Genomic DNA, 20,082 nt, shown 5'->3' with positions numbered 1-20,082 from the left:
AGTTTAGTTGGTATAGGATCTAATAAACATGTTGTTGTTTTAGATGAAGTGATACGTTTATTTAACTCTTTTTGTTCTATAGTTGTAAAGCACTGTAATTGTTCTTTCGGGGTGATAATTGAAGCTGAATTGTAAGGCGCGATTGAAGATTGAACGTTTATAATTGTGGTTCTGATGCTTTCTATTTTCTCAGTGAAGTAGTTCATGAAATCATTACTACTGAACTGTAACGGGATATTTTGTTCGGGTGACGTCTGTTTATTTGTTAGTCTAGCCACGGTGTTAAATAGAAACCTTGGATTGTTTTGGTTGTTTTCTATTAGTTTGCGGAGGTGCTCAGCCCTGGCAGCTTTTAGGGCCTTTTTATAACGTGACATACTGTCTTTCCACGCGATTCTAAAGACCTCTAAATTAGTTTGTTTCCATTTACGCTCTAAAATACGGGTTTCTCTCTTTAAAACATGCGTAGTATTGTTATACCATGGTGCTTTATTTTTCTCTCTGACCTTTTTTAATTTAATAGGTGCAACCACATCCAATGTTCTAGAGAGAATGGTGCTCATAGTGCTAGTTAGTTCTTCTAGTTCATCTGTTTGTTTGGGTTCAGGCAGTAGCTGAGACAGATTAGATAAGCAATTTGAGAAATTATCTATGGTGGATGGGAGGATTGTTCTGCCTGGTTGATAACGCGACGCCGCATGACATATTACAGCAGTACGTAATATGCAAGTTACCATGTAGTGATCAGTGACTTCATCACTTTGTGGAATGATATCTATATCGGTTGGATCGGTTCCGTGTGATATAATTAAATCGAGTGTATGATTAAGACGATGAGTTGGTCCGGTGACGTTTTGCTTGACCCCAAATGAATTTAATAAATCTGTAAACGCAGCTCCTAACGCATCATTTGGATTATCTACGTGTATGTTAAAATCTCCAACAATTAATGCTTTATCGACATTGACTAATAGGTCTGAGAGAAAATCTGCAAACTCTTTTAGGAAATCAGCGTAAGGCCCTGGCGGTCTATATACGGTAGCCAAGGCTAGAGATAATAGGGATGTTTTTCTAACATCTAAGAGCGTAACATTTAGTACAAGTACTTCAAATGAAATAAACTTATAACCCGTTTTCTGAGTAACATTTAGAATATCTTTATAAATGGTTGCAACACCTCCGCCACGGCCAATCAGACGGGGCTCATGCTTATAACAGTATCCAGGAGGAGTAGACTCATTAATACCGAAATAATCATTTGGTTTAAGCCAGGTTTCAGTAAGGCAAAGTACATCGAAGCTATTATCTGTGACTATTTCATTTACAATAACTGCCTTAGGTGTGAGTGATCTAATGTTTAGAAGACCTAGCTTTAGAAATAGTTTTTGTTTACTAATAGCAACATTTTCTGTTTTAATAACAATTAGATTTTTCCTAGATCCTGCATTAGATTTATTATTTGATCTCACTAAACGAGGAATAGACACGGTTTCTATGCAATGTTCTACACTAGTATTTATATCAGTTGAATTGGTGCAGCAGAGACTATGATTTGGACTTTTGGTTACTAGTCAAAGGGTATTTAACATTTTGGAGATGTTATCTGACAGAAGATCCGCTCCGAATCTGCTTGGGTGTAAGCCATCAGCACGGAAAAGCCTAGGACGCTCCCAAAACAGATTCCAATTATTTACAAAGAGCAGTTTCTGCTCATTGCACCATGACATTAACCATTCATTTAGCGCAAATAATCTGCTGAATTTTTCATGCCCTAGTCGGTACGTGGGAAGCGGTCCTGACACAATGATCGTTGTTTCAGGCGATGTGCTGCGTACCGTATCGATTAGATTCCTGAAGTCTTTCTTCAGAATCTCCGTCTGGCGCAGCCTGATGTCGTTCACTCCCGCGTGCAGGACCACAGTTCCGACGCGCTCGTCACCGTTCAGGATCTCGGGAACGCGAGCAGCGATTTCAGAAACACGAGCACCAGGGAAGCAGTGACTTTGCACCTTACTTGTACCTAACGTAGCGTGTACGTGCCGAACGATGGAATCGCCGATGATCACAGCATCGCGTTCTGTTTCGCGTAGAGGGGAGAAGCGGTTTTGTGTCGATAACTCGAACACCGGGAGGGTCGGAGAAAGTCTTGGTCTAAACCTGACTCGCGTCTTCCGCTGCGGAACCACCCAGGCTTCGTGGTGGCGTGTTGGAGCCGGAGTGAACGAGACCATGGCTGATTGCGACCGATGCTGAGGAACGCACGGAGTAGACGCGGTCGGAGTCAGCGGGTTAGTAACGTTAAACACTGATTTGTGTGCGTCGGCGCGTGATGTTTCAAGAGCCAAACACCGGTCTCTCAGCTCGGCCTGTCTCATTAAAAGGTTGTGGATCTGTTTCTCAACAGCTTCCAGCTCAGACTGCAGTGCGTGAAGCTCAAATGTGGCCTCACCTGCACCAAGCGGTAGACTACTTACATCTGATATATTCGCCATTTTAACAGATGGACAGTGAGTTAGCAACGAAGCTACCAGTGATGCTATCAATATTAATACTAATTTATATTATAAGTTTGTTTGTAAATGAGTGTGGAGAAGACGCGTTCAGCCGTGATCCACGGACGTAACCTTTAAGAGTATGCAGCGTTGGATCACTAATAGGCTTGAGGCGCGTCTGCTCAACAGTCCGCGTTGTAACTATGAGGTTTTTTAGTGGTAGGGGTGTAGAGTAGACGCACGATAGGCGAAAAAAAAGTGTTTGTTTATAAGTGAGTGTGGAGAAGACTCGTTCAGCCGTGATCCACGGACGTAACCTTTAAGAGTATGCAGCGTTGGATCACTAATAGGCTTGAGACGCGTCTGCTCAACAGTCCGCGTTGTAACAATGAGGTTTGAGCAGTAGTGCTTCTCAGTGAGGAAGAGTAGAAAATGTTCGTTGTAAGCGGGTTTAAAGAGAAAAATCAAGAATTATAAATCAAATCGATAGAGCTCCAAAAACAACAACGCATTCAGACGCAACGCATGATAATGACAGGACAAGACATTATTCACCGTGTTTGTTGAGTGTTTCTTATTCACCTGAGCTTTTATGAACTCAAAGGCGCGAGAGAAAATAAATAAATAAAAATAGCTGAGCGCAAGGGTGGCGCGTTAACAGGCTAGCGAATTACTAGCGTGTTATGCGTCAGGGTTGGGTAAGCTGTATTTAGTAGTAATATAAACAACTAGAAATTGTAGTAAATGATGGTTCAAAACAAGGAAATACGAGGCTAAGACGGAGCTTACAGCTCCGAAGCAAACACACTCACAGCAGGCAGCGAGAAAAATCAAGAATTATAAATCAAATCGATAGAGCTCCAAAAACAACAACGCATTCAGACGCGACGCATGATAATAACAGGACAAGACATTACTCACCTTACTCACAAGTGTCGGATCTCGTGCGGACTCTTCTTCTCCTGGTCCTGAAAACGGATTTGACGGAAGTGCAACCCGGCAGCATCAGGCGGCCGTCTCATACCTCGATGGTTTGAGATAGAAACTCAACAGGTTAAGGGAGAGAGAGCCAATACCCGCATTCAGGACCAGTTGAAGAAATCCCACAAAGATCAAAAAGAATCCGTGGCAATTACAGAAAACAGAAAAGCATCTCTGGGTAAGAAAGGGCAGAATTGTTTTATTGAAGTTGAGTGTAATTTGATAATTGTGAGTGAACGTGAACCATTTTGGCTGAGTTTTGCTTTGGTACGAGCGAGAGGTGATTCAGATAATCACAATTGTTTGGGGAAGAAATTGAAGAAGTTTCGGATCGGTTTCTACCACACTTAGCTCGTTGGTGGACGGAAGTGCCACAGGTGGACGGAAATGCCACAGGTGATTCAGATAATCACAATTGCTGATTAGTTAGTTTTACTCAAAATCTCTGTAACCTGAAATTTTTTTTACAAGTGGACGGAAGAGCCACATCAAATCAGAATTAATAGAGCGCTAGAAAGTGCTTAGGCCTATGGGAAGATTTTGAGTAAAACGTAATTACAGAAACCCGACCGATTTTGGGTGACGAAAAAAGATCGGATCTGTCGAAGACGTTTGACAGATACTGTAAGACACGTGTCGAAGTTGTGAAATCCAGAAGGGAGATTCAGCCAAAATGGGGTCATCTAACAGTAAAGTAGACCATTTTTACAAACCTATTTTCTGTAAAATGGAAAAATTACAACCAGAAATGCATGCATGAAATTGGGAAACGGATGATTGTTAAACAAAGGGTTGTTGTAGTCGTGTTCAGCATGTAAAACTGTGAACAGACAGTAGTTTGTTGAACTGAAGAAGATAGAAGAAAATGAAAATAAATGCAGAAAGAATTAGCATTTAGGGAAAGATAGTAGGAAAATAGAATATTTTTATTGAGAGAATGTTTTTCCTGATGGAAATTACAAACAGTGAATTGTTGGATTGAACAGATACAGAAGGAACTGGCATGTAGGAGAAGGAACTGGCATGTAGGGGAAGATAAAATTCATATTTATGAATGCCTGATTAAGTCAAATTAAGTTGAAATGATATGAAAAGTGAGTTTCAGATAAAAATAAGGCATTGAGTATGATTAACGGATTAACATGATATAAAGATAAGGAATGTTTCATTAAGCAGAACGGGAAAAATTCTATATTTTAGAGATAAAATAATTATTGAAATGTTTATTTTGACAACCATTGTCTTTTGAACCTAAAGGGTCCAGCTATGCTGGGAGTATAGCAACAGTGCTAGCTTATTAAGCCGGCTTCCGGATGTTAATATGTACCTGATTTGTAATCAGTGTTGTTGATAACACAATTAGATAGATGTAAAGACAGCTATGTCCAAAGATTTTGGAAATCAATAATGTACAAAGTCAGATATTTTGTTGAAATTAAGTCATTGAAAGACAAGGACATTGTCTGTTTTATAAAGGAAATTATGGGTTGGAGATAATTTCCCTAAACACGTGTGACTAAAGTTAATCAGAAACTTTGTGAAACCTGTAAACCCTAATGTTGTCTTTACTTAAACAATCAAGTGTACTTGACTAAACATTACTTTAAATTTAGCATTTTGGCCCTGTCACTCAAAAATATAAGTTCAAATAACTTATTTACCTTCAAAATACAAAAACTTAAGATCTCAAGTGCTTTGAACTCAAAATCATGATTAATCCTCACAAAAGGTCATTTTCACAAATGTTGTTTTCTTGACTGTGAAATGATAATACATTCATACATGCTTTATTCGAGTGCAAGGTGTCATTCTTATTTTACCAGAAAACAAATGGCTTTCATTATATTACAATTATTGATCGTAATGGAAATAAACAGATTTTTATTAAAAAAAATTTTTTTTAAAAACCCTGATACTTTAAACTTGATAAATAAACTTTAATACCCATATACAAGAGTTTTTGTAATACTGGGGGTTGCACAGTTTTCACTCAGTAGCCTTTTAATACAAGCTCATACATTTGTATAAACAGGCACGTGACGTGCACATATATGCCACGTGCCAAAATGCATGAAATAGTTCCTCACAGCCACCTCCCAAGTCTCATTAAAAAATATACGAAATAACAGAAATACAACGATGACACATTTTAACGTTAAATCAAATTCATTTCAAATCGGTTTAATTAAAATGGCTCTCTCTAGTCTTCCTTTGATGCGATTGGCCACGCAAGCAGTTCTGCCTGGCAACAAGAGAACTAATGCACTGATTGGTGGATTACAAAATTGGGGATTTTCGCATCATCTGTTGCTGACACCAGTGCAAATTTCAAGACGGTCACGGGGTGTGCCATTCTCGTTAAGTACAACTATTAAGATATAAAGTTATTTTGTGTGACTTTTTTAAAACTGAAATATGTTTATTTAAATCCTTGCACGGTTCTATAATAAAAGAGAACGCAGCCATAACATTAATTACAATATTTCCTGGTCAAACTTTTCCAACATAACGTTAGCCACTAATTAACGTTATTTTATTGATGGTTTTGTGATGATATGATGATAAATGCGATATCAAACGATTCTTTATTTTATTAGTAATAGTAATTAGTAAAATATAAACTTAATCATTGTGTAATCGTGTATTTCTCGGCAAAAGAACATGGCAGCTACTATACTACGTTATACCAGTTAACGTTAGTGATGTTTTTTTTCTGGTCAAACTTTGACAACCTCGACATTAATTAACGATATTTTCTTCATGATTTTGTGATGTTATGATTATTGAAATGTCAACAGCTTATTTCTTTACCTGTGAGATACATATTTGATGATCTTTTTTTCTGTGCAAGAAAGAACATGGCAGCTACTGCTTAGACCATGTGGGTTATTTTTCCCGGGCAAACTTTGTCAGTTTCACCAGTAATTGACAATATTTTCATGATACATTTCTGATTGATCAATTTGTGAGCAAGTGATGTGATGCTACAGTTCTCCAAATCTTTTCAGATGAAAAAAACAAAACAACTCCTCTATATATTGAATGGCCTGAGAGTGAGTGCATTTTCATGTTTGGGTGAACTATTCCTTTAAAATACAAATGTGGTCAAGTCTTCAAATTAATAAACGTCATTTATACTGCATACTTATAAAAAAGTATTGTCTTTGCTGGAAACATGTACATTTTCAAATGCATACTTGTCCATATTTGGGATTAGGGTTAGTTATTTGTGTTTTTAATAAATCTAGTGCACGTTCTGATAAACATGCATTGATAAACATTTGATTCCTGATCGCAATACTCTATTTATGCCTTTTTTTTCACTAGGTGTCTGATCATCGCAACTCCATCCTTGATGTGCCAGTGGGCATCTTATTTGAGGACACTGAACTCCAGCCCCCCAATTCCTTGCATTTAACTACTACGATTGGGATAATATTGAAGGTCAAGTGGTGATGGAAAAAAATGCAGGACCTCCCACAGGCTATGTGTCTCCTCTTCGGTCTGATCTACGCACTAGACCTGAATTAGCCAAAATCACTTGCCAACATGTTTGATTTCATCCAGCGTGTGCTAATGTCAATGGGACAGAATTCTCTCAAGCCTAAATTGCAGTCTTTGGCAAACCAGCTTTTGTTTAAAAAAGCGTCACTGTGAGACTTTAACACCACTGTGAGAATGTTCTACAAATGATTTGCAAGAAATAATATGGTATATTGTTACCATTGTTACTACCTCTTCAGTTTGTGACCCAGAAAATATTTGTTTAAAAAACGTCACTGTGAGACTTTAATATCACTGACAATGTTTTGTTTTTTCCCCTGGATTTACTCCATTATCCATTTATGAAGGAAAAATTTTTTTAAATTGTTAAATGCTCAAAGTTCTATAATTAATGTGCTGTAGTTAATTTAGTATATTGTTACCATTGTTGCTACCTCTACAGTGTGTTTGTGACAATATTTCAATTACAGTATAGTTTGTACTGTAATATTGTGCAAATTTGGTCAGTACATTAACACAAATGTGAGACTTAAGTGTAATGTTTAAGCAGTGGTGGACAGTAACGAAGTAAATGTAATTCGTTACTGTACTTAAGTAGCTTTTTTGCGTATCTGTACTTTACTGAAGTATTTCAATTTGGCGAGACTTTTACTTTAACTCCACTACATTTCAAGGTCAAATATCTTACTTTTTACTCTATTACATTTTCAAAATCAGTCGTTCCTTTTTATTTATGAGTGGATAAAAACTTAACTGGTCAAACGAGCCACCAATCACAGCACGCGTTTAGTTTTGAACTTGTTTTATTTGCCCCTGTTGGCGCCTTGGCAACAGCGCGAATATAGGGTTCAACGTGAGTGACGTGACATCACATCAATGCAACAGGCATAACATTGAGCGCCAGTGTCTTGATAAATGATGGAAGAAACTAACGTTACTGACTCTAACATGCCACAACACCCATGGCCTTATTTACGCACTTTTTTTGAAGTTATTGAAAAGAAGAACGAGTCCTTCATTTTTAAGTGCCTTCTCTGCCTGCCTCGGCCCTGTACAATTTCGTCATACAAGAATTCTCCTTCCAATCTAAGGAAACACGTAGAGGTAAGCCATTTTCATTTCACAATTTTTTTTTTTTTAACAAGAAATCTAACAATAGCTTGCAGAAAACTGTTTCATTGTGTATGTTAAAATATAGACTATGTGACGTCACGTCACCATGAACATTGTACACGTCGTCAGCTAAGTTAGCTGTTTCACCGTATTTCATAGTATTTGTTTTTGAAACTTTTCAAGCTGAGGGCTCTGATATTGTGAAATAGCAATCAATCGATGTTAACATGTTATGTTGGAATATAAATTCTATTTTGAATAGTTTTACATGCAGCGTATTAAATTCCATTTATTTGTATTAGCATTTTTCACAATACATATAGTTTCAAAGTACCTTTACAGAAAGTATGTGTCTACATTACAATTTAGAGTGATCTGTTATCAGAGGTGACTGTGTCCAAGTTATCTATGTCAAAAATGTACAGTTCTAAGATAATAAAAATCATGCTGTTATTAGCTAACATATTATTTTAATTTAAAGTAAACAATGAGCTAATTAAAGTAATTATTACAAGTTGGGAACATAATGATTACATTATACGAAAATTTAGCATTGGTGCATGTATGATGCTAAAACGGTTGACTGGTGGAGTGCTCCTTATTAACAGTGATTGTTATTTTCAAAAGTTCAGCTTCCAAAGACTGTGATCTAACTAAGCCTATTCTGAAAATAATGTACACTGTAGCATACATCTATGACATGCTAAAAGCACATGAAATGCTTATTTTATTTAATCAAAGAGAGGAGACTGATCTCTGGTTTAATTTAATGTTTTGAATGTTTCCTTTTTGCAGAGAAAACATGGAAGCCACATGCAGAGATATATTGCCCTAACAGCGCCAAGGAAAAGAAAAATGGAGAGCGAGGAGGCTCCTTCAACCTCCAGACAGTTGAAGTTGAGAGAAACCAAGCTAGTCACACAGAAAAATGTTGATCATGCAGTGTTGAATTTTGTGACCCAGAGTCTACAACCCTTTAGTGTGGTGGACCAGCCATCATTTCAAGCTTTCTTGCATGAACTTCAGCCTAACGCCTCTCTCATGTCAAGGACCACTCTGCGACGTAAGATGGATGAGGCAGTACTTGAAATGAAGAAAAATCTAAAAAAAGCAATGTCAGGGATCGATTTCATAGCAACGACAACAGATTGTTGGAGTTCAAGGAGAAGAGGTTTCATCGGTGTCACTGGCCACTGGGTTGATCCTAACAGTCTGGAGAGGTGCTCAGTAGCACTAGCATGCAGGCAGCTCAAAGGTTCGCACACTTTTGATGTTTTGGGCTGCACACTAAATGACATACATTCTGAATTCGGTATACAGAATAAGGTTGTTCGAACTACTACGGACAATGGGTCAAATTTTTTAAAGGCATTTCGTATATATGGACAGCAAGATGAGAACAATAACTCTGCTTCAGGTGAGGCTGAAGATGATGAGATCAATGACGAGATGTGTGGTGATGATGAGGACGTGGATGTGGATGGTGCTGAGGTGGACTTTGTAGAGGTCACAGCTGTTTTAGATGAAGATGATGGCTTACAATTCCAACTTCCGAAACATCATCGATGTGCCTGCCATTTATTAAACTTGGTTTCCACAGTGGATGCAGCAAAAGCCTGTTCAAATGAAGCCTACAAGAAGCTGTCCCGATCAGCATTCGCTAAGTGTCATGCACTATGGAATAAGTGTGGCAGATCTGCTGCTGCTGCAGAGATTATAGAAGACACTTGCAAAATTCAGCTGATCCGCCCCAACGCAACAAGGTGGAATTCCTTATTTCTCGCCATTGAGAGAATTCTTCGAATAATTAAAGATCAGGGAGAGGGGGCTATCAGAACCGTCTGCACTTCATTCAAGTTGCCAATGTAAGTGCTGTTTTTTTTGGGGGGGTTTTGTTTTTTTTCTTCCATTTCTTTAAATTCATGTTCCAGTAATGATAATGGTAAACACCATGGTTTTTTTTTTAAACGCATTACTTTGAATAGTTGTTTGACTACTCCATGCTCAGTAAGGATTGGATAGGAGTAGATACTGGGAGAAGTACAAGAATTTATGACTCTTGAGGGCCTAGTAATTCCACTGTTTGTAAAATGACACACACACACTTAAAATTGTAATGACATGAAATTATTAATTGTTGTTGTTTCAATGTGTGATAGGCTGAGTCCAGTTGAAATGGCCTTTCTGGAGGAGTATGCCAGGACCATGAGCCCCGTTGCCAAAGCCCTCAACATTCTACAGGCTGAAATCGATGTTCAGATGGGATGGCTTCTGCCTACTCTGACCCTCCTCATCTCGAAACTTGACCGAATTGGCATTACCTCCAGGTACTGCAAACCTCTGGTTGGTGCCCTACAAGAAGGCCTGCAGCAGCGGTTTGGAAACATGCTGGTAGAGCCAGAGTTTATTGCGGCTGCAATACTTGTCCCGAAATTTAAAACATCCTGGACATCGGATGAAAACATTGTCAAACTAGGTAAGATTATTTTATTTTTATTTTTAAAAGTGTCATTAGTTAAAGATTCAGAGAAACTGAGCCAAATGTTTTTTTTTTTAAGATATCCAACTAAAATTTTATCTTGACATTCTCAATTTCTTTAGGTTTGTTTAAATACTGTTCTTTTGATATTTTAATCTGGAGAAATGTGTGATTATAGTAAAGTTTTGATTCTTAGCATCTATGCGAATGTCCATTTCAGGCCTGGACTACATCAAGGACCATCTGGAGGAAGAGACTTTGAATCAGCCGCCAGCTGATGGTTCCAGTGGCTCTGAGGAAGAGGACTTCTTTGCGAGCATGAAGCCTACTCATGGTCAGGAAGGTATCAAGCAGTTAGATGGCTACCTTGCCTGCAAAGCTGATGACAAAGACATTCTCAAGTCCTTCCCATCAGTCTGTAAGTTGTCTTTGAAGCTCAATACTGCTTTACCCGCCTCTGCAGCTTGTGAACGTCTTTTCAGCACAGCAGGGCTTATTTTCAGTCCCAGGAGGGCAAGAATGGACTCACACAACTTTGAGAATCAGCTCCTTCTCAAGCTGAATAAAAGATATTGCCACTTTAGTTAGATCATCAGTGCCATACTGTACTAGCATGCTCACCAAAAGTACACTTAATGGAATGCTGATTAATAATGTTTACTGCCACAACTATTGTTCATTGCCATTTGAGGCTTGTTATTTTAGTATGTCACTTGTGATGACAGGTTATGTAATTTGTTTTGAGATTTTCACACTATGCTGAGGTCACCTTAGTTGATATATTTTATTCATTTATTTAATTTAATTTTTTTACCAAGTATCACCAGGTTTCATGTGAAGCATTATAGAGTTAATAATACACAAATACTGACAATTACATGTAAAAGCATTACTAAATATTGTTCCTGACTGTGTGGGGAAATTCATAACTGAAATAGTATTATATACACCTACTGTATGCAGTTGTGACTGGCAAGTGCGTTTCTTCTGATCACAAACACGAGTTCCTATTACAGTGAATCTGATATGGCCAGTTTATATTTATACACAGAGACATTCAGATATGATATAGTAAAGGAAAACTCATGTGAACCTGTGTTTTGCAAGTTTAAGTTTAAATAAAAACTTGGATAACTGTTACAAATAAATGTTAAACTGAAACTACCTGCTCTCAAGTCCTGTTATTTCATTTAGTTCTAAAGGAATTTTTTGTGCTTATGAATTTTTTTTATAGACATCAGTGTCTGACTAATTAATGTCATGTTATTAATAGATTGGTGTGCCAAGAGTGACATTAGAGTCTTTATGTAGACTGAGTTAAGCAAGAGTCTTGTGACAAAAATGATAATAGGACATTATAGCCATAAAAAAAGCATTGTACTTGGATACTTAAGTACATTTGAAGGCAAATACTTTTGTACTTTTACTCAAGTGAATGTTTAAAGGCAGCACTTCTACTTTTACTTGAGTAATATTTTACCTTGGGTATCTATACTTTTACTCAAGTACATGGTATGTGTACTTCGTCCACCACTGTGTTTAAGTGATTAGAGTCGTACAATTGATGTAGTGTTGGACATTGTTGCCACCTTTAGAGTTATGTACGGGTGTGACTCATTTCCATTTGACATTTTGGTCAATAAAGACTCAAAGGATCAATATGTTGTTCATTGTTTTATTTAAGTGCAGTGTGCACAAAGCTTACAGTTAAAAATTATAACTTTAAAATTTAGAATTAAATTTAGAATTCTAATTTCAGTTAAATTTTCTTGTTGAGTTTACTTAAATATACAAGTACACTTGAAATTAACACTAAGTTAAGTGAACTTTATTGTTTAAGTACATTCAATAATCGTCAAGTTTGGTGAACTAAACAATTTAAGTCAAGTCTACATAAGCACCAAGTTAAGGAAACTTAAATATGCACGTTTTGGGAGAGCCCATTACTCAATTAAATTGAGGGAACGAGTTTACTCAAATCAATTGAGTTCAATCAACTTATTAGGGTTTTCAGTGTGCTTAGAATATTTAGATTTTCCATGTCGCTTATGAAAATTAATGTTCTGCCAATAATAATGATGTGAATGTGCTTTATTGTATTAATGTTATGAAAACAAGAGTATTGAAGAATAGATTGCCATATTTTTTGTAACAAGAGTTGAAGGTGCAAGCGGTTAGGATAGCTGTCTGTGTAATTTAGAGACTGAGAACAAGATTTGAGGAATCTTGTGATTTCTGTGAAACAGTAGAGATAAGTGGGACTGAATAATGATAATATTAAGTTGAATCTGCATACTAACCATTTGAATAAGCTATCAAACCAGTGTTAATGAAATTAATGACATGCTAAATTTCTTTATACTGTATGAAGAGTAACTGAATAGTCCTGATACAAAAGAGAGCAAATGCTGTAAGCAGCTCTGCTCTGAAGCTCTCAGTTTAAAGAGATTTGCAGATTATGTTTTTGTAAAAGTTTGATTCTGATTGGAAAGATAAACAGGAACTTGACTGGCTCCAAACAAAGAAAGTGCCAAAATAACACAAATTTTAAAGAAAAGTCTGTGTTGATATGGGTTAGAAAGTAGATCAGTGTTAATATGATGAAGATTATGATTCGGCTATTGTAATTGAATTTGCAGCTGGGACAGTGGGGGAAAATGCAGAGAACTTATCAGTGGCTCTGTTTGCATTTCCTGAATAAGAACACTCTGCTTCAGGGGTGTAAAGTAGGGTGGAGATGTTAGAAAGATCACAGTGATTGTAGGTAGAATAACAAAGAGTGTTTTACTGCGGTCAGCGAGGTCATTCAGTGACTGTAAAATGCCCACTGTATGACTGTAAAAGTAAATGAGGGAGAAAAGAAAGTTGATAGATAAACTTTTGAAAGTTGTTAAAAAGATTGAAAGATATTAAGTGTAAGGAATTCCTTTTGAAAGGAAAAGAACTATAAAAAGTACCGGTTGACGTAAAATTACAGATGAGCTAAATGAGTTGCAAAATATTTTAAAAGTACCGGTCACTAAAAGGGTGATTGTGTTTTGAATGAAACGCTTTGATAAGGTTTTAGATGATATAGAGAGACAAATCTAACGAATGATTTATAGTGATAATCATAAAATGTATGACAAGTAGAGAGCGCAGCCTCAAAAGTTAGTATGAATCCTAGAAGCAGATTGATCAACTCCTAGAGAAAACATTGAAGTCGGGTATTAAATTATGGCAATTGAAAACCTGACAACTAAAATTGAAATGAAATTTTAAACGTTATTAAGAACTAGAATAATTCTTATTATTTCTTTAAGAGAAAATAAACAGAAGCAGTGTTACAGGATTAACAGTTGCAAAATGTAAAATGTGTAAGAAAAGGCATTTGATTAAACAAAAGCTTGTTGTTGACTATGAAAAGAGCTAACAGCTGATGTTTTGGGTTCAAAAGAAGATTGTGAATTGGCCAAAACAGGTTTGCTTATCTGAATCTGGCATGTGCTGTGACTGAAACTGCCACAGTTTCAGTGCAACAGAGACTCATTCTGGGTGGAAATTTGCAATGTCTAAATTACAATACATGTAATTTATGGAAAAGATGCCTTAAGATGTAATGGGCTAGAGTAGATAAAAGATGGTAGATAAAGTCTGAAGTTAAAAGTTTATGAGAATGCAGTGTATCAGTCCTGAATGCCTCAAGAGTCGCTCTCTCATTCAATGTCAGCTGAAAGCTGTTGTCTGAGCCTGTGTAAAGCACAGTGTTTCAGTTGAAAATCATAGACACAGAGATGTTAAGGGAAATCATTGCCATTCAAAGGGCAATTTGTACTTAAAACGTTTTAAAAAGTAAAACTGAAAGACTTTAAAGAAGTCTTTAAAATAATACTGTTTTAAACTTGTTTATTTTAGGACCAGTGACTTTGTCTCATTTTAGCCTCCACCATAAAACAGGGCTGATGGCTCCGGCTACAGAAGTAACAGTACACTGAATGTACGATTGTGATCTAAATTCACTGACTATAATCTAAGCAGCTAGGTTGCTGCCTTTAAAATGATTAATGAATTTAAGTGATTAAATACTGCTGTTATTAATCTGTCTCCCTATGTTTAACACTAGTAGACAGTCCGAATGGCTCTGATGACTCTTGAATGCGCCTTTTCCTAAGCTCCAGAAAACAACAGATTATGTTGAAGAAAACGGTCACAGATTCTGTAATGGGGAAAAGCGGTTACCAGTGTGTACGAGTGATTACTTCAACGACGGGTAAGATCTTTTAGGCCAAAAAGGACAACCTAAGACAGAAGGGTCACGCAAAAACACTGGGCATTTCCTGATGGAGGTGTTTTTTATGTGAGATGGATATGAGAGTGGCGCTGATTGACTGAGTGGCGATCAGCATCAGCAGATCATTGAGAGGCGAGATGAGCTGTAAGAAGTTCAGTCTGCCCCAGAAAATGTGAGCCCCTATACCACTCACAAGAAACCGCGTTGATTGTATGGCTTGTCTTCCATTGTGACATGTGTCTGCATATATGCCAGGGAGACAACACCCTGAAGAAAAGAAAATTATTGCTTAAGAGCTAATGGAAGTGGGCTTTCAAGAGCCAACTGAGACCGTGAGGTGATTGTCATTATTTGTTGTGGAGACCGTAACGAGACGTATTAATTTATATAAGGAACATGATGTTGGTTGCCTTATGGGCAAGGAAAAAAATGTTTGATATTGAACTAGTTTTAACTTCTGAAGGTCGTTAGACATGGTGGTGGCTAAAGATGAGGACAGCTTGTGATGAGTCAAGAGAAATTTCTGAAAAAAACGAAGGTTAGGTGAATTGAGTATTTAAACTAAAAATAACCGTAGAAAAAAAGATCATAGCATAATGTATTTTAGATTATTGTAATGGTTCTAATTTGAGTCAAACATTTGTATTTTGACATTTGTGAACTATTAAGGGTTGACTATGACTATGATTATTTTAGTTACAGTCCTAGGAGGCTGTTGAAAAGATTATTTGCTTATAATGAGAGAGAAAGAGACTGCTTGAGTGGACTGCTGAGAGACTGCTTGATACTCTGTCTGTCTTTCTGTTATCAGTCAGCCAAAGATAGCTGAAGTAAAGTAAGATAATGAACCAAAACAATCCAGCTGACTTTTCTAAAATCAAATGAATAATGAACAGACATGCTTTGAAACTGTTTAAGAGGCCATAAATAAAAACATTAGATAAAAGATACAGGAAAATGTAAGGTTAAACTGTCATTTAAAATTTAAATATTTTTAGAGAAAATATATAAATAAGAAATATGAGCGGTTCATAGTCAGGGATGAGTGTGAGTGTTAATTCATGTTTTGAACAGTATGTGTTAGTTAAGGACAACCATTCTGTCTGAATAGTGTGTATAAATTTGTCATTTAACCTCTGGAAAGAGTGTTTTAGTATTATAGATAGGTTAAGGCAAATGACAAATTTGAAAGTAAGCTGAGGATTGTGAGTCAATCTGATGAGAAGGCAACACAGAACATAGGACGAGCTTTAAGTTGATTGATCATCGAGCTCTGTCTGTTAATTGTTATTTTGGTCATTTATGATGTGCAGTAAATTTGAATTACTTTCTGGACAGGTTTAAGTATTGATGTGTAAATTAGAATTGTGAAGTCGTAGATAGCCGTCAGTCATGTGTTGAGAAAATGTTATAGATTTGACAGCAACAAACACGTAGGCTAAGTAAATATCAGACTATCCAGAGAGCCCTTAACAGTTAGGCTATGTATTGTAAAAAGGGGGAGATTGTCATTCGACTGACGTTGACAAAAGTGTGGAAACCACAACCTGACCTGACAAATTGATGACCTGGAGAATGTTTGTAGATGACTGAATTGCGAGACCAACGACAGGCCTGAAAAGCAGGATACGCTGTGAGACTCGGGGCCGTTGCCCTTTAAAACAATTTGATAAGAAGATGAAATTGTGGCTTTAAGTAATATTTTTGTTTAAGAGGCAAAGAAAGATGTCTAAAAGAAATTTGGATGAAGGACAACGTTTGGGTTAACAAACTTTATCCAAACAAATGTTACCAAATAAATATTAACAAATATTGCAGTTTTCCTGTAGCTCAAACATTAGAGTTTGACACCTGTAACGCCAAGGTCATGGGTTTGATTTCTGAGGGAAAGCAAGAACTGATAAAAATGTAAATGTGTATCTTGAAATGTAAGTTGCTTTGGATAAAAGCGTCTGATAAATGTAAGAGAATCTTATTATGTTAAATTGATGCACAAGATGAGATCTCGTGCATCAAGAGGAGGATGATAACAGTTGGAGTCACATTTGCTGAAAGCCATCGCACAGGTGGGAAGATAAATGTTGGAAGAACACTGGGTTTAATTGGGTAAAAGCCCTGCAAGAAGCCATTCTTCCCCCGAACAAAATTGCTGTGTGCATTGTTTGTATTTTTAAGTGTGCTAATAACAAGAATTGTTTCGACAGGAAACGCCAGGGCAGATGCGGCAGCACAGCAGACAAAAGAAAACTATGTGACAATAACCTCAACATTTGTTTTTCTTTACAGAAGATGCAGACTTTTGCACACATGACATGAGCAAACACACACACACACACACACACACATGAACAAATGGTCAGATAAGAGCCTTTCAACTCTTCAGGGGGGCCAGAAGGACCATTTGCATTCAGGAAAACCCAGAGGGTTAGAAGAATTTGTCTAAAACCAGCACAGGAGTGAAATGGCAGGGCAGACTGTGCCCAGTGAAAACAATAGCTATGAATGAATTTGACTAGTAATCCTGGCCTGGGTCATTATTGTGGCAGAAAGATGCCACACCTTGCGCAGCGCATAACTTAACATTTTCATTTTTGCAGGATGTCAGAACGGATTGAACCAAACAGAACTGATTCTGTATTGTTTTGTTAACATGAGCAACATGGGTTGAATGTTTTTTTAGGGGAACAAGGACCCTGAGTGCTATTCAATGAGCAAGAAATTATCCGGTGATATGTTTCAGGTTGAAAATTTCACAGGTCACACCAAAGGGACGACAAGACAAGCGGTTACTAACAAAATCACTTAAGGTCTCCATTCGCAGGTGACAGCAGACAGTAAATGACTCATTCCAGTGGGGGTGCGATCGTGATCTAAGGGGAAATCTTGTAAGGATTTGAAAATGATTAAAGGGTGTTAGACCTGGGTCCAAGCATCTGACCTTAACCACACCAACCAACGTCAGCAACCCAAAACGCCAACGCAAAGAATAAAGTGGGGGATCAATGATATGTGCTAGAAACTATCTCCCCTGCCAACGTTGGAAAAATAGAAACCAGTCCATACCAGCTTGAGATATAAGATGTCTTTAAGGAAATTTACAGAAACTGGGAAGGGAGGAGTCAAGAATGTCAGAAACCTGTATAAAATGTCTATGTTCATTGAGTCCACTAGGTTTTTCTGTTTCACATCTGGGTGGCTGCGGTTGTGAAAAGAATCCTCAAAGAATAAACCCTTTTCTCATTATTACAATTTTGCCTCTTGAAAGTTTCTTACACCTTTTGATGCTGTTTTTATTAATCTCTGAAAATTGCTTTTACAGTCCCGATACTGTGTCCGAACTGCGTAGAGCCACAGATTTATCTCTCAGGGCCACCAAGGAGACGGCCAAATCCATCGGCCGCTCTATGGCAGCCCTGGTGGCCACTGAGAGACATCTGTGGCTCAATCTAAGTGATATAAAGGACAAAGAAAAACATGTTCTTTTGGATGCACCGGTTTCCACTGAAGGTTTATTTGGAGACGCAGTTAATAGTGCTGTAGCGAAGTCACAAGAAGCTTCAAAACAGGCAGCTGCACTTCAGAAACTTCTCCCCCGCCGTTCTTTCTATGAGGCTGCTGAGCGGGAGCAGCCTCACTCCTCTAAAAAGAGCGCTGAGCACCGTGCCACTCAGAAACAGAGTGTTTCCTCCCGTGCTCCCCCACAAAAATCTCGGGGACACGGAGGGCGCTCTCAAACCCAGCAGTCTTCGAGGGGTAAAACGGATCTACGGACCGTTATTACCGCCAAGAAGGCTGCTGGGAAAAAGTCCTGATGTCTGAGGGCTCAGGACAAATGAGGGTAGTCCCCCCGAAGCAGAGCGGCCAACACCTCTTTTTACGGTGCCCGTCTCTTACAGGGCGACGAACCGACTACTCAACAGCAGGAGAAAAATACGGTGCCCGTCTCTCTTCTGTGCCCTCAGGGGACCGGTCTGCCAACCCTGCCGCCTCCGGTGTTTCAGGGCGCAGCGGTCTCCGGCGAGCACATATCTCAAGGACCACCCGGAAACGTAGTGGCCTCGGGATGCCCGCCTCCTCTGAGGAGGGTGTTAGAGCAGTCTGTTCAGTCGTTCCCTGCCGGTGCGCCGTTACAGGGCGACGAACCGACTACTCAACAGCAACACAATCCAGAAACCAGTCTCGAGAGGCTGGTACCTCTAGTAGAATCTTTGACAGCGTGGAAGCTACTGTCAAATGTTTCTCGTTGGGTCCTGCAGACCGTGGAAAAAGGGTATCAGATACAATTCTAGAAACGCCCACCTCGGTTTATGGGGGTCCTGCCCACAGTGGTGGGCCCCGAGCAGGTTCTGGTTATGGAACAGGAAGTAAACACTCTGTTAGAGAAAGGGGCCATAGAATATGTACCTCCCTCCAACAGGGAAACCGGGTTTTACAGCCGGTACTTCATAGTTCCAAAGAAGGACGGGGGATTGCGTCCCATTTTAGATCTTCGAGTTCTGTATGAGTCAGTCATGCAGCTCAAGTTCAAAATGTTAACATTGAGAAAATCGTGCCACAGATCAGGTCTGAGGACTGGTTTGTCACGATAGACCTCAAGGACGCATATTTCCATCCGTCCGTGTCATTGGAAGTTCCTGAGGTTTGCTTTTGGGGGCAAAGCATACCAATATCGAGTTCTTCCATTCGGCCTGGCTTTATCACCCCGCACTTTCACCAAATGCGTGGATGCAGCTCTGGCGCCTCTGCGCCTCCGGGGTATTCGCATCACGAACTACATCGACGATTGGTTGATTTTAGCTCAGTCGCATCAGATGGCGGTTCAACATCGAGATGTTGTTCTCGCCCATATGAAAGAGTTGGGGTTACGGCTGAACGCCAAGAAGAGTGTGCTTTCTCCATTTTAGAGGACCACTTTTTTAGGCGTGGTTTGGGATTCAGTGTCGATGCAGGCGCGCCTGTCACCGCCACGCATAGATTCCATCCTGGCAGCTGTAAAAAGTGTAAAGCTAGGCCAGCTACTCACTGTCAAACAGTTCCAGAGACTGTTGGGTCTCATGGCAGCAGCTTCCAACGGGATACCTTTTGGACTGTTGCACATGAGGCCCCTGCAGTGGTGGCTCAGGACCAGAGGGTTTTCCCCGAGGGGCAACCCATTTCGCACAATCAAGGTCACGCGGCGATGCCTACGTGCCTTGATTATGTGGAAGAAACCTTGGTTCCTGTCCCAGGGCCCAGTGCTGGGA

General features: G+C 38.7%; 2 long non-coding RNA genes across 2 annotated transcripts in view; one reads left to right on the top strand and one right to left on the bottom strand.

Annotated features, from left to right (window-relative positions):
- The window catches only part of LOC309492631, a 195,394-nt gene extending 177,240 nt beyond the window's left edge, over positions 1-18,154 (top strand). Inside the window, exons 2-3 of the long non-coding RNA XR_014203620.1 lie at positions 16,773-17,263; positions 17,896-18,154. This is a non-coding gene — a long non-coding RNA (uncharacterized lncRNA). The remainder of the gene's footprint in view (positions 1-16,772; positions 17,264-17,895) is intronic.
- LOC309492630 overlaps positions 14,409-20,082 on the bottom strand; it is a 40,351-nt gene continuing 34,677 nt past the window's right edge. The window contains exon 3 of the long non-coding RNA XR_014203619.1: positions 14,409-16,307. This is a non-coding gene — a long non-coding RNA (uncharacterized lncRNA). The remainder of the gene's footprint in view (positions 16,308-20,082) is intronic.

This window comes from Leuciscus leuciscus (genome assembly GCF_965113295.1).
Source record: "Leuciscus leuciscus genome assembly, chromosome: 2".
Lineage (NCBI taxonomy): Eukaryota > Metazoa > Chordata > Actinopteri > Cypriniformes > Leuciscidae > Leuciscus > Leuciscus leuciscus.
Note: the sequence above shows the minus strand (reverse complement) of the source record. Positions and strands in the feature narration are given on the sequence as shown.